The following is a 13,349-nucleotide window of genomic DNA, read 5'->3' as shown; positions in this document are numbered from 1 at the left end:
GAGCGTCCGACTTGGGCTCAGTTCATGATCTTGCAGTTCATGAGTTTGAGCCCCGCGTCGGGCTCTGTGCTGACAGCTCAGAGCCTGAAGCCTGCTTCGGATTCTGTGTCTCCCTCTCTCTCTCTGCCCCTCCCCTGCTCATGCGCTCGCTCTCTCTCTCTCTCTCTCTCTCTCAAAACTAAATAAATAAATAAACATTAAAAAAATTTTTTTTTTAAGAATGAAATGGAGGTGTAAAGAGATAGTAAGCTGCCCAGGTCATAGGGCTTGAAACCAAGAAAACTAGAATGCAAATCCTGGATCTGGCTCCAGGGTCCTCATTCATAGAGCATTTCAGAACAGCATCCAGTGCAAACATGCAAAGGGGGCCTACATGCAATATAGAAGGATGCAAAATAAGAATAACGTCCAGAGGATCAAGAGGATGTCGGTCATGAGGCATGAGCATTCTGTTCCACTCTGCTATCAACTTCCAACAGGATTCATCAGTTAGTTGGCTTTTATTGGTATGAATCTGCCCTTTAAATCCCAATCATGACTAGATGAACCGATGAAAATACTGTTCTTTGGACTCTGAAGTTCAGTTTCAGACCTTGGACCCATAATGACTTTACTAAAGAGTGGGTCCCCACAGGGGCCAAGACAGGGCAGCCGCTCTATCTCAGCAGTGGCCTCAGTGCCACTGATAAGACATTCCATATTCTCCAGCTGGTTTTTGTTACCTGATAGGGAAATCAAGACAGGTGATTGGGAAATATGTATCTATGATCAAAAACATGTTATGCAGTGATTGGAATTTAATTTCTGACATGTGAGTTCACCCTTAGTAAGCTAACAGAAGGTTCATTGGACTGGCTGGGCATGCGAAGGTCACACTGATGCCCAGTCTGGTTAGAAGCTGGAGGATCCTAGGAGAACTCCAAATGTTTCCTCCCCTAGCCTATTTTCACCCTCAAGCCTCTGAACACACATCCTATTGATTGCTTCTTGCTTCACCAAGATTCCAGAATCCTTATTTCTGACATTAGTCCAGGACCCTGCCTTCAGTTCCTCACGGCCTCCTTTGCTTGAATGCCCGCTGTTAGTGTTCTTGAACTTGAGCCACACCTCACTGTACATAAATTCAGAAACTGGACTTCTTTTTTGACATTGCGTACCCAGAAGGAAGAAATATTGTTGAAAGAAATAAAAGAACTTTGGCATCAGACTGACTTGGACTTTAATTCAAGCCCCACATTCACTAGCCATGTAGACTTTGACTTCTCATCTTGAGAACAACATTTTTTGCCCCTGTGAAAATGGGGAAAATACCTCTTATCCTGCTCACTTGTTGGGACTAAATGAAACAGTGAATGAGCAAAGGTCTGTGGCAGTGCTGAGACATTTCAGGCTCTCGGTCTTCTTGGCCTCTTTTCTCAGAGCTGCCCGCATATTTTCTAGACCAGGGGTCCGCAAACCATTTCTGTGAGGGACCAACAAGTTAATATTTTAAACTTTTCTGGACAAACTCATTCACAGCTGATCACTCAGGCCAGTAAAACTTATTAGCTATGTAAATTTGGACCAGAGTTGTACATGAGTTTGGCATTCCACAATCAAACTACAACCCAATACTGAAATTCAGTCACTATGAAGGCTTCTCACTCTTTCTGTCTCTTACAAGTCTTAGGCACAAATATAAATTAAGCAGTTCCTTTGTACCTCATTTTGCTTTTAATTTAGAGGACAACGCCACAATGGCTCTGGGATGGCATCAATTATCCTCAAATCAGGCCAGCTTTACAGTCTTAGGAGTGAATTGCTGGTATGTAAGTTTTCTACTACTCACAGAATGACTCCTTTTGTGACAACCTGGGGGGCGGGGGAAGCTACTCTGGGCATATTTTAATCACGAATTCAAACTGGCCAGAAAAACAGTCAGAGAAAAGAAAGCGTGCCTATATGCCTCATAAGATTTATACAAACTTGTACAAAGAAAACAGAGATCACAGAAGAGCGTGACTTGACTTTTCACCTTTAAAGAAGCGGCACATAAGAAAGTCTGGTTGCGCAATGCCTCCTTGAGGCTCAGCTAAAAAGTAACCCTAGCTGGCCTGAGATCAGCAGCAACCACCACAGCATTTCTTCCTTCCTTCCTGGTTATACAATTCATCATGCTTAGTGAGTAGCCCTGGAGATATCACTGCAGCAAAGAAAAAAAGGGATATCTTAAGTTTAATTTTTTTTAATGTTCATTTTATTTTTGAGAGAGAGAGAGCACAAGTGCGGCAGGGACAGAAAGAGAGGGGAACAAAGAATGCAAAGCAGGCTCTGTGCTGCCAGCATGAGCCCGATGTGGAGCTCCAACTCATGAACTGTGAGATCATGACCTGAACCGAAGTCAGACGCTCAACTGATGGAGCCCCCCAGGCACCCCATTTTAGGATTAAGATAATGATAAATAAGAAGCAGCGTGAGTGGCCTCATAGAAAGGATCTACCAAGCACCTTCTCAACACAGTGTAACCTCTGAAACATTCCCTCAAGATAGGTTGTCCCCATTTTGCATTTAAAGATACTAAGGCTCAGAGAGTTTAGACTTCTGCCCAAATTTCATCTAAACGGCAGGTAATCAAACTGGACTTGAAATCCTCTATTTCTCAGCTCAAGATGATAACTCTGCTTGTACCACACCAGGATGCCCCTTTCAGAGACTAGGAAAATAATTATAGCATTTATATATATGGGAAATCCTGCCCTCTCTTTACTTTGTTTTCTAATTAGAACTGATTTTATTTGATCACCAGCCTTGAAAACAGTGTCCTTAATTCAATTGTGCCTAATACATTTCTGTTTAAATAACCATTTAAGCTACATTGTGGGTTATACAGGCTTTTCTGAACTAGCCTGAAAATCTATTCACCCTTTAATTGCTGAGGAAACTATCTGTCCCAAATTGCTGAGGAAACTCATTTATTAATATATATTTAGAGTAATGTTCAATTATGTATTATGGATTTCCAATGTCAATGAGTAAATATTGCCAGAGTGTTATGTAAGTTATTAAAATTTCTGCATTACATTTACATCCACCCATTTTTATTAGACTTCTAAGAGTTTTGAAGGGCTGTGGCTTATGATTAGGAAAGATGGGACAGAAAATAGAGATAGATGTAAATCTCAGCCTTGGCTATACCTGGGAATCATCTGGAGAGCTTTAAAATGTGCAATGTCTGGGTCTAATGTTTAGAGATTCTGATAATATTTGAGTTGGAGACTTGGTATCAGGCGACAAGCTTCCTGGGTAATTCTGACAAACAGCCAAGATTGAGAAGGAATGAAAAAGAAACAACAATTAAAAATATCCCATAGGAAAAAAAATTACCCCATAGAATGTACAACACCAAGAGTGAACCCTAATGTAAAGTATGGACTTAGGGTACTTACCATGTATCAGTGTAGGTTTATCAACTGTAGCAAACGCACCACTCTGGTTGGGGTTGGTAAAGGGAGAGGTAGGCATGTGTGGGAGCAGGAGGCATAAGGAAAATCCCTCTACCGTCCTCTCAGTGTTGTTGTGAGCCTGACTAAAATTGCTCTAAAGGAAAAGTCTTTAATTTTTAAAAGCATACAAAGTAAATATTTTAAAAAGAAAAAAAAGGATTTCTTCTTTAATTTGGTTACAGGAAATGTAAATATATATGGAAATGTGACTAGGAAAATATTTAGTGAAGATAATAATTTAAACAGTTCTTTTAATTTTAAAGACTTTTACGTGACACATGAAAGCCCACTTTTAAAAAGTCGTGCCTACCATGTGCCTCAACATTTCTAAGTGCCTTACACCTGCTATTTCAAGTAGCCAAAATCATACCTAAAGAAAAATGTATGCTTATAAGTGTATATATTGGCAAATAAGGAAAATTGAAAATAAATGGATCTAGCACAAAATTCAAGAAACCAAAAAATAACAAATAAAATCAAAGAAAAAAGGTAAGAAAGGAAGGAAATAAGGAAGATAAAGGCAGAAACCAACCAAATGAAAAATTGAAAGAAAAAACGAATAGCAATTAAAAATAAAAGTCAAATATGCTCAGTTGGTAGAGCATGTGACTCTTGATCTCAGGGTTGTGAGCCCCATGTTGGGTGTGGAGCCTACTTAAAATAAATAAATAGATATCTTAAAAAAAATAAAAAGTTGGAAAGAAATAAAATTACTAAATCTAACCTGGCAAACGATCACACCAAAAGAGATAATGTATAAGTAACATTATGGATAAAAAAGAGTCTATAGTTATAAATGAAGTAGGGAATAAAACCACTTGAAGAGCATACTAGTCAGTAAGCTTAAAAATCTATATAACTTTTTCAGATAGTTTTCTAGAGAAACGCAAATTAAGATTCGTTCAAAAAGACTTAGGATACTTGACTAGTATAATAACCAGAAGAGAAAACAAAGAGGAAGCTAATCATTTACCTTGAATAAGAACATCTTTTTCAAAATGAAAGATGTGTTTTTTCCCTCTTTCCCTCCTAGGAAGGAGACTTCCTAGAAGTCCCACATCCCGCTTCTGCTGCCATCTCATTAGCCAGAATGTAGTCACATGGCCAAGGGGATTTGAAAAAGGTTGTCTTTACCTGGAAAAGGAAAAGGAAGGGTGGAACAGAAGGACAAAGTCATATTCAGAGGTGGCTAGAAATATCTCCTATTAAGCAGCAACAATCAACTAGATAAACTAATGGAAAAAAAGATATCGTTGGTTTTTTTTTTTTAATGTTTATTTTTGAGAGAGAGAGAGAGAACGAGCAGGCTAATGGCAGAGAGAGAAGGAGACACAGAGTCTGAAGCACGCTCCAGCCTCTGAGCTATGAGCACACAGCCTGATGTGGGGCTTGAACTCATGACCCATGAGACCATGACCTAAGCTGAAGTCGGATGCTTAACCGACTGAGCCATCCAGGCGCCCCTATAGTTGGGGTTTTGTTAAGCCATAAAAATAACATGTCCAAGAAATGCATAATCATTATATAAGAAAAAGAAAATCAAGTGTGTGTACCTCCAGGCCCAAGGAGACGCCAAAGGTGGCTTTTGGGGAAGGAGTGTGGAGGGAGCTAGGACAGGCTGACGAGGCGGTCACATGTATACATGAAGCCCTGCTGGGCCTTTAACATACTGAGACATGGTATGTGGACCTCCCTTCACACTTGCTCCAGGCCTGTGTATGTGAAGGACTTATCTGGCCAGGGTGTCAGGATGGGGATTCCTATTTTATATAATTAGGCCAAGGAAATCCTCATTGTTAAGGTGAATGAGTAGAGAGCTGAAGGAATAAAGAGCAGTCTGCATAGGTCACAAAATGAACATGTGAGGAAATCAAATTTAAAGTAATACAGAAGAAGAAGCAAACAACCCATCCAAACCCAAACCATATTTATGTTTATATCGACAAGAGCCATGTGAGAAATGGTTTTGAACAACTTCTTTGGAAATCTTGACTATGTCATGATCTAGCTTGCTTCTCAAATGGAATTAAAAACTCCTAGCAACCTCTATGTCCCCTGTGCGATAAGAGTGAATCTGGCAGAGGCCTGAAATGGAATGGCTGAGTGTGCAATGAGGTCAGCAGCTATGTGTGGTGTGAGGGAGAGAGGGCTCCATGACGCTGGGCTATAATTGGCTGGTATAAATGCCAGCAAGCCAGCCTGGCAGCAGCAGGAGAGACTGAACCCAATAATCTGAGTAGCAGAAGTTACATTAGCGTTTCTGCCCATTAGTGACAAGCACATGGTTCTTTATAAAACAAACTTCCAGCACAACAGTGTTGGCATATTGAATGCACTTATTCTTTCAAAAAGCACACCAGTTAGGAGCACCTGGGTGGATCAGTCTGTTGAGCATTTGTCTCGATTTCGATTTGGTGAGTAACATGTCACTGAGTTACAATATTGTCACATAGGTGTATGCAAGCATAGTTTAATTTGAGTTTTAAGAAAATGCTTCTTATGATCTCACAGTGGTGGGGTCGAGCCTTGTGTTGGGCTCTACACTGAGCATGAAGCCTGACTGGGATTCTCTCTCTCTCTCTCTCTCTCTCTCTCTCTGCCCCTCCCCACTCCTCCCAAAATAAATAGATAAATATATATATACATGTATATATGTATATATATACACACATATACATGTATATATGCACATATATGTGTATACTTATATAGATATATATATACATATATATATACCAGTTAATTAAACTGTGATTACAATTATGTTGCAGAAGCTATGCAAAAAAAAAGAATGAAAACTGATACAAGTAAAATGATAATAATTGTCCTTGGTTGCCAGGGTAGTTTTTTCTACATTTCTGGGTTTTTTCTTGCATACTCATTAATTTCATATTTGAAAAAATATACTAAGACAATCAATTAAATTTTTTGGACTTATGAGCCTAGTAAGATGGATAATTAGGAGATAAATATATATCTTTTCAATTTTTTAAAAGTTTATTTATTTATTTTGAGAGAGACAGAGACAATGTGAGTGTGGGAAGGGCAGAGAGACAGGCAGAGAGAAAGAATCCCAAGCAGGCCCCACACTGCCAGCGTAGAATCCAGTGTGGGGTTCAAGCTTACAAAACCAAGAGATCATGACCTGAGCTGAAACCAACAGTCAGATGCTTCACCAACTGAGCCACCCAGGCACCCCAGGAGATAAATATATTCAAATCAGTTTAGTCTCAATAATCAATTAGAATGATGATTTGGAAAGAGATATCACAATATATATATTTCACCCAGGAATAAACTTAACAAGAAACATGCAAGATCTATGTTTGTAAAGAAAATATATATATATATATTTTTTTTTTTTTTATATCCATATATATATATCCATACATATTTATATATATATGGAAAGACATATCTTATTTCCGCGTGAGACACCAAATACTAAAAATGCTATAAGAATCCACATTAGTGAGGGGCGCCTGGGTGGCTCAGTCGGTTAAGCGTCCGACTTCAGCTCTGGTCACGATCTCGCGGTCCATGAGTTCGAGCCCTGTGTCGGGCTCTGAGCTGGTGGCTCAGAGCCTGGATCCTGCTTCCGATGCTGTGTCTCCCTCTCTCTCTGCCCCTCCCCCGTTCATGCTGTGTCTCTCTCTGTCTCAAAAATAAATAAACGTTAAAAAACAGGTTACTCTTTAAAAAAAGAATCCACATTAGTGGATTAAAATGCAATTTCAGTAAAAAAAAAAAAAAATCCAGTTAGGCTTCCTTAGAACCTGACATGGGAATTTTAAATTCATCGTAGAGAAGAAATTTGTTTAAAAAAGAAGGAAAACTAAAGAATAACAAGGAAAAGGGGGCACCTGGAAAAGGGGGCACCTGGGTGGCTCAGTCAGTTAAGCGTCTGACTTCGGCTCAGGTCATGATCTCGCAGTCTGTGAGTTCGAGCCCTGCGTCAAGCTCTGTGCTGACAGCTCAGAGCCTAGAGCCTGTTTCAGATTCTGTGTCTCCCTCTCTCTCTCTGACGCTCCCCCATTCATGCTCTGTCTCTCTCTGTCTCAAAAATAAATAAACGTTAAAAAAAAAAAAAAAGAATAACAAGGAAAGGGGTGCCTGGCTGGCTCAGTCAGTTAAGTGCTGACTTCAGCTCAGGTCATGATCTCATGGTCCATGGGTTCAAGCCCGTGTGGCACTCTGTGCTGACAGCTCAGAGCCTGGAGACTGCTTCGGATTCTGTGTCTCCCTCTTTCTCTGCCCCTCCCCCACTCCCACTCTGTCTCTCTGTCTCTCTCTCAAAAATAAATAAACGTTAAAAAAAAAAAAAGAATAACAAGGAAAGAGTTGTCTTTCTAAAAGTCCTGTGAAACTGCAGAAATTAAAACAGAAAATAAAGAAAGAGGTGGAAGGAAGAGACCAGACTGTGTGAGATTGATTATCTGATACAGGGGGTATTTCAAATCCAGGAGTGACAATGGCCTGCTCCATGAATAGTGCTGAGAATCGTATTTCAGAAGCAAAAGAAACAAAGTAAGAGTTCTACTTCAAGAGTTCCTCTCTTCAATTCTGACTGGAAAGATTAATGAATGACAAGTCTATCCAAGTAGTAGATGGAAAAACCAGTGACTATTTTATAATCTTGGTATAAGTTACTTTCTTAAGTAAAAAGAAAATTCAGAAGTCATGAAAGAATATTGTAGCATAAATTGTAGACAAAAGATTAATATAATATGGTAAGCAACCACATAACTAAAGGGGCAAATCCAAAGGAGAAATGCTTAAGTCCAATAAACATATGAAGAGACATTCATCTTCATACATTCATTATGACATGCAAACTAAAGCATCATTGGGATCCATGTCTCTTACATTAGATCGGTTAACATTGAAAAGATTGATAATACCCAGTAGTTGCAAGGTGGTGGGGAAGAGGTATTTCTATATGTGATGGTGGGAATGTAATTTGGTGAGCCTTGTGGGGGTCAATTTGAGAATAAATATTTAAATAACCCAGGAATTCCACATCTAGAAGTCCATTCTACAAAACAACCTAACCATGGGTATGTACACAAAGTGTTACCTATAAAACTGAAAAATTAGAATCAACTGAATGTGTTCCTGTAAAAAATTGGTGAGATGAATTCTGACTTAACCATGCTAGAGGATGCAATGCAGTGTCAATAAGGACGAAATAGTTCTGCGTGTACCAATGATGAAAAAAGCTTGTGACATGTCACTGAATTACGATATTGTCACACAGGTGTATGCAAGGATGGTTTAATTTGAGTTTTAAGAAAATTCTTCATGTTATGTAGGGAATGGAGGAGTTTTAAGTTTTATTTTATGAACTTTTATATTGTTTCAAATATTATTAGACATTAAATGTCTTATGTTTTTAAAACACTTGATTTAGCTGCAGTATTCAAAATTAAGTATCTATCAGTCCAGGTGTCCAACTTTCCTGCCCTCACTGGGGTCCAAGCTACTCATCACCTGTCCTCGGTGTATAAAATTTCCCTGGAGGAGCACCTGAGTGGCTCGGTCAGTTAAGCCTCCAACTCTTGATTTTGTTTAGTTCATCATCTCTCATGAGATCAAACCCCAACATTGGGCTCTACACTGACAGCACAGAGCCTGCTTGGGATTTTCTCTCTCCCTCTATGCTCCTCCCCTGCTTGCTTGCTCTCTCTCTCTTGCTCTCTCTCTCAAAAAAAATGAGCTTTAAAAAAAAGTTCCCTGGGGCATGCCTGGGTGGCTCAGTTGATTAAGCATCCAACTTCGGCTCAGGTCATGATCTCACAATTTGTGAGTTCAAGCCCCGCGTCGGGCTCTGTGCTGATAGCTCAGAGCCTGGAGCCTGCTTCGGATTCTGTCTCCTTTTCTCTCTGCCCTCCCATGCTCATGCTCTGTCTCTCTCTGTCTCTCAATAATAAATAAATGGTTTTTTTTTTAAAAGTTCCCTGGACAGTGTGGAAGTTCCTCAAAAAATTAAAAATAGACCTACCCTATGACCCAGCAATAGCACTGCTAGGAATTTACCCAAGGGATACTGGAGTGCTGATGCATAGGGGCATTTGTACCCTAATGTTTATAGCAGCACTCTCAACAATAGCCAAATTATGGAAAGAGCCTAAATGTCCATCAACTGATGAATGGATAAAGAAATTGTGGTTTATATACACAATGGAGTACTACGTGGCAATGAGAAAGAATGAAATATGGCCCTTTGTAGCAACATGGATGGAACTGGAGAGTGTGATGCTAAGTGAAATAAGCCATACAGAGAAAGACAGATACCATATGTTTTCACTCTTATGTGGATCCTGAGAAACTTAACAGAAACCCATGGGGGAGGAGAAGGAAAAAAAAAAAGAGGTTAGAGTGGGAGAGAGCCAAAGCATAAGAGACTCTTAAAAACTGAGAACAAACTGAGGGTTGATGGGGGGGTGAGAGGGAAGGGAGGGTGGGTGATGGGCATTGAGGAGGGCACCTTTTGGGATGAGCACTGGGTGTTGTATGGAAACCAATTTGACAATAAACTTCAAATATTGAAAACAAATTTAAAAAAATAAAAATAATTAAAAAAAGTTCCCTGGAAAGATTTTAGAAAACAGTGATGCCTGTTCTCCATCTCAGAACAAGTAAGTCAGAATCTCAGGGGTAGGACTGAGGCACCCAATGCATGGTCTGCAGACCAGCAGTATCAACAGGATCTGACAGCCTGTTAGAAATGCAGACTCTCAGGCCCCACCCGAGACCTACTCCATCAAAGTGTGCATCTTGAATCACACCTCCCAGGGAATTCATTTGCACATTAGGTTGGGAAATGCTGACTATTCCATTTAGTGACCCAGGGTAAATTACTTAATGTCTGGAGACTCCACTTTTCTTGACTGTAAAATAGAGGGAAATGATATCTCTGAAAGCTAAATGGGCTTATGTGTGTAAAGTGTCCAGGGCCCCACCAGGCATATAGTAGGGACCCAGTGAATGGTACCTTTTGCATGCTGGTTACTTCTAGCTTTGCACCTCAAAAGTGGATGGCTCACCCACCCGACCTCCACTGACCACCTCACCAGAAAATCCTGTGCTCTGCATTCTCTCTGTGAGACATACAGACCAATGATCAGGGTACACGAGGTGGTGGCTACTCTCCAGCACACCCATGTGCTTCTGCTCCCACAGGTTCAGCTGTGTGTTTACCAAGAGGCAGCTGGGTGTGTTCCCAAACCTGTTTATGCCAGTAGCACTTGTTATTGAATTACATAATTTAATTAAACATTATGTAAACCAATGAAATAGGAGTCCAAAAAGTAAACTGTTCCCATGAAATGCTACATTGAGGGCTTTCAAAAGACCCAATAAATGCAAGTATCTAAAAATGCGCGTGGATGAGACAACTGTAGAAGACAAGAGAAAAGAAGTCATATGCATGTACAATTATATTCAGGTTGCTTGGCAAGGTTTGAACATTTTTCTGTCCAACATAAGGAAACCAAAATTGAATTCACAATTGACGTTTTGTGTGTGAATTTAAGAAAGGTCCATCTACCTGTGCTCACACAGAAGGCCTTGGCTCTATGTCAAAAGATTGGGGATGAGTATCTCTATGTGTCAAGTTAAAATAAAGTATCTCCAATATGGGTAGGCATCTCTTGGAAAGATTTCCCATGTGTTCTGGTCACAGAAGGCTTGGCACTCTGCAGGGCCCAAAGAGAATTTGTCTCTGCCGTCGCCTCTAATGTACACACTGAGTGGGCTGATTCTTTCCTGTCCTTATATGAAGCCTCAAGCAGCCCTCCCAGTCACTCTGGGTGTGAAATGTCCTGAGATCACCTTTGGTCTTAAGGAAAGCCTTGTTTTAGTAATTAGAATAATCAGTTTAGTTTAATAACAAAATTCCATATTTTCCCCCTCCCTGAGCTGAGGGTTGATTTAGGCCACGAAACCCAAGGTCTTGGGAGTCGGGGACACAGGGGCCATTAGGACAGGTGGATGTCCGTCCTCTTTCAGTGCCTCCCCTTACTAGCTGCCTTTCCATCCCCTCCAAGGTTGGGCCTGGGACAAGTGGGTTAAGACAAAGGACACAGTCTTCCATGGATAATACCTCCGTGACCTGGCATGGCTGCCCATTGGTCTTGAGTGTACAGGGTTGAGTCTCTCATGAGGTATTCTCCCCATTGCGAATCCCCACTGAAAACCACATGATGAAAGCGATCATTCCTCTGCCTGCCTGCTCTCACTGCCTACACTCAACCCTCAGGCTGCTAGTCTGAGGAACTCTCCAGAAGGCCCTTTCTTGGTGGTCCTTCTTAAGAAGACTCTAGGCCAGCTCCCTCACATGAATCCAAACAACAAACCAGAAAAACTCACCTCCTTGTCCCAATGTTGGTGAAAGAACAGCTTAGAGTTCTAGCCATAAGAGCTTGTCAACACCTAGGGTCTCCAAGTGCAGATGTACAGATTATACACATTGTCATCTGTGTGGATGGCACCTTACAGTTGTGCAGTGTACCATCTGAACAGTCATCCTCAGAGTCACTAGCTCACTGAAACCCAGAGAATACACATCAAGCTTAGATGACTGCCTCAAAGCCTTTTTCACTTGGATTGGGAAGTGATAAAGCACACCTCTCCCCCTACTAAATTAAAGGGGAAATGTCACAGCTCTCCAAGAACTTTCTCCATAAGAATCCTCTCTCTTTGATCCTCTTTACTCTCCTCTTCAACTTCCTAGCCCCATCTTAAATTACTTCTAAGGGTCACAAAAATAGAATTTTTTTGACCACCTGGTTTACATAGGACACTTTGGAGTATGAGTTTATTGTTTGTTCTTATACCTTCCTTCAAACAGGACAGAAATTGCTCTTGTTACACCTTTAATTGACTTTTAAAACTAATTGACCAAGAGAGTGCCTGGGTGGCTCAGTCAGCTAAGCATCCAACTTTAGCCCAGGTCATGATCTCATGGGCCCTGAGTTTGAGGCCCCATTTCAGATCCTCTGTCCCCTGTCTCTCTGCCCCTCTCTTGCTTACTGTGTTGTATGTGTGTGTGTGTGTGTGTGTGTGTGTGTCTCAAAAATAAGTAAACATTTTGGGTGCCTGGTGGCTCAGTTGGTTAAGCGCCCAACTTTAGCTCAGGTCATGATGTCACAGGTCATGAGTTGGAGCCCTCACTTTGGATCCTCTGTCCCCCTGTCTCTCTGCCCCTCTGTCACTTGCGTGTGCTCTCTCTCTCTCTCAAAAATAAGTAAACACTTGGGGCACCTGGGCGGCTCAGTCAGTGAAGCACCCAACTTCAGCTCAAGTCATGATCTCACAGTTCGTGGGTTTGAGCCCCACATTGGGATCTGTGCTGACAGCTCAGAGCCTGGAGCCTGCTTCAGATTCTGTGTCTCCCTCTCTCTCTGCCCCTCCCCTGTTCATGCTCTGTCTCTCTCTGTCCCAAAAATAAATAAACGTTGAAAAAAAATTTTTTTAATAAGTTAACATTTAAAGAAAAAACAAAACAATAATTGACCAACTGTGGACCCAATGGCTGTTGTACATGGAAACACTTTATGCAGGAGGATGTGCCAACAGAAGGGAATCAGGCATTCAGTGAACTTTCACAGAAAGGCTTTTTTCCATGAGCACAATTTACATTAGCCTTGAAACATCTGCCAGACCAAATCTAAGTGGAAGGGTACGGGAGCCAGAGAGGGGTCCTATTGGTGGAGAGATTGACATTGAATATCCATATTCACTCATTGACTCAAATTATGTTATCATGTCTGTGAAAACTTGGTCTGGCAAACATCAAAAAGACACAAGAACGGGATAATCTTAGCCTTTTTTCCTGCTTTAGAAGTTAGAATGACGGGGCGCCTG

The 13,349-nt window shown here is 40.9% G+C and overlaps 1 long non-coding RNA gene across 1 annotated transcript in view; it reads right to left on the bottom strand.

The window, feature by feature from the left end:
• Positions 1–1,202: 1,202 nt before the first annotated feature.
• Positions 1,203–13,349, bottom strand: part of LOC147580989 (uncharacterized) — a 29,766-nt gene continuing 17,619 nt past the window's right edge. The window contains exons 2-3 of the long non-coding RNA XR_015251298.1: positions 4,456–4,616; positions 1,203–1,462 (exon numbers count right to left, since the gene is read on the bottom strand). This is a non-coding gene — a long non-coding RNA (uncharacterized LOC147580989). The remainder of the gene's footprint in view (positions 1,463–4,455; positions 4,617–13,349) is intronic.

Source organism: Puma concolor, chromosome B2 (assembly GCF_028749965.1).
Source record: "Puma concolor isolate L17-30 chromosome B2, mPumCon1.1.hap2, whole genome shotgun sequence".
Lineage (NCBI taxonomy): Eukaryota > Metazoa > Chordata > Mammalia > Carnivora > Felidae > Puma > Puma concolor.
This window is presented reverse-complemented; position numbering and strand designations above follow the sequence as displayed.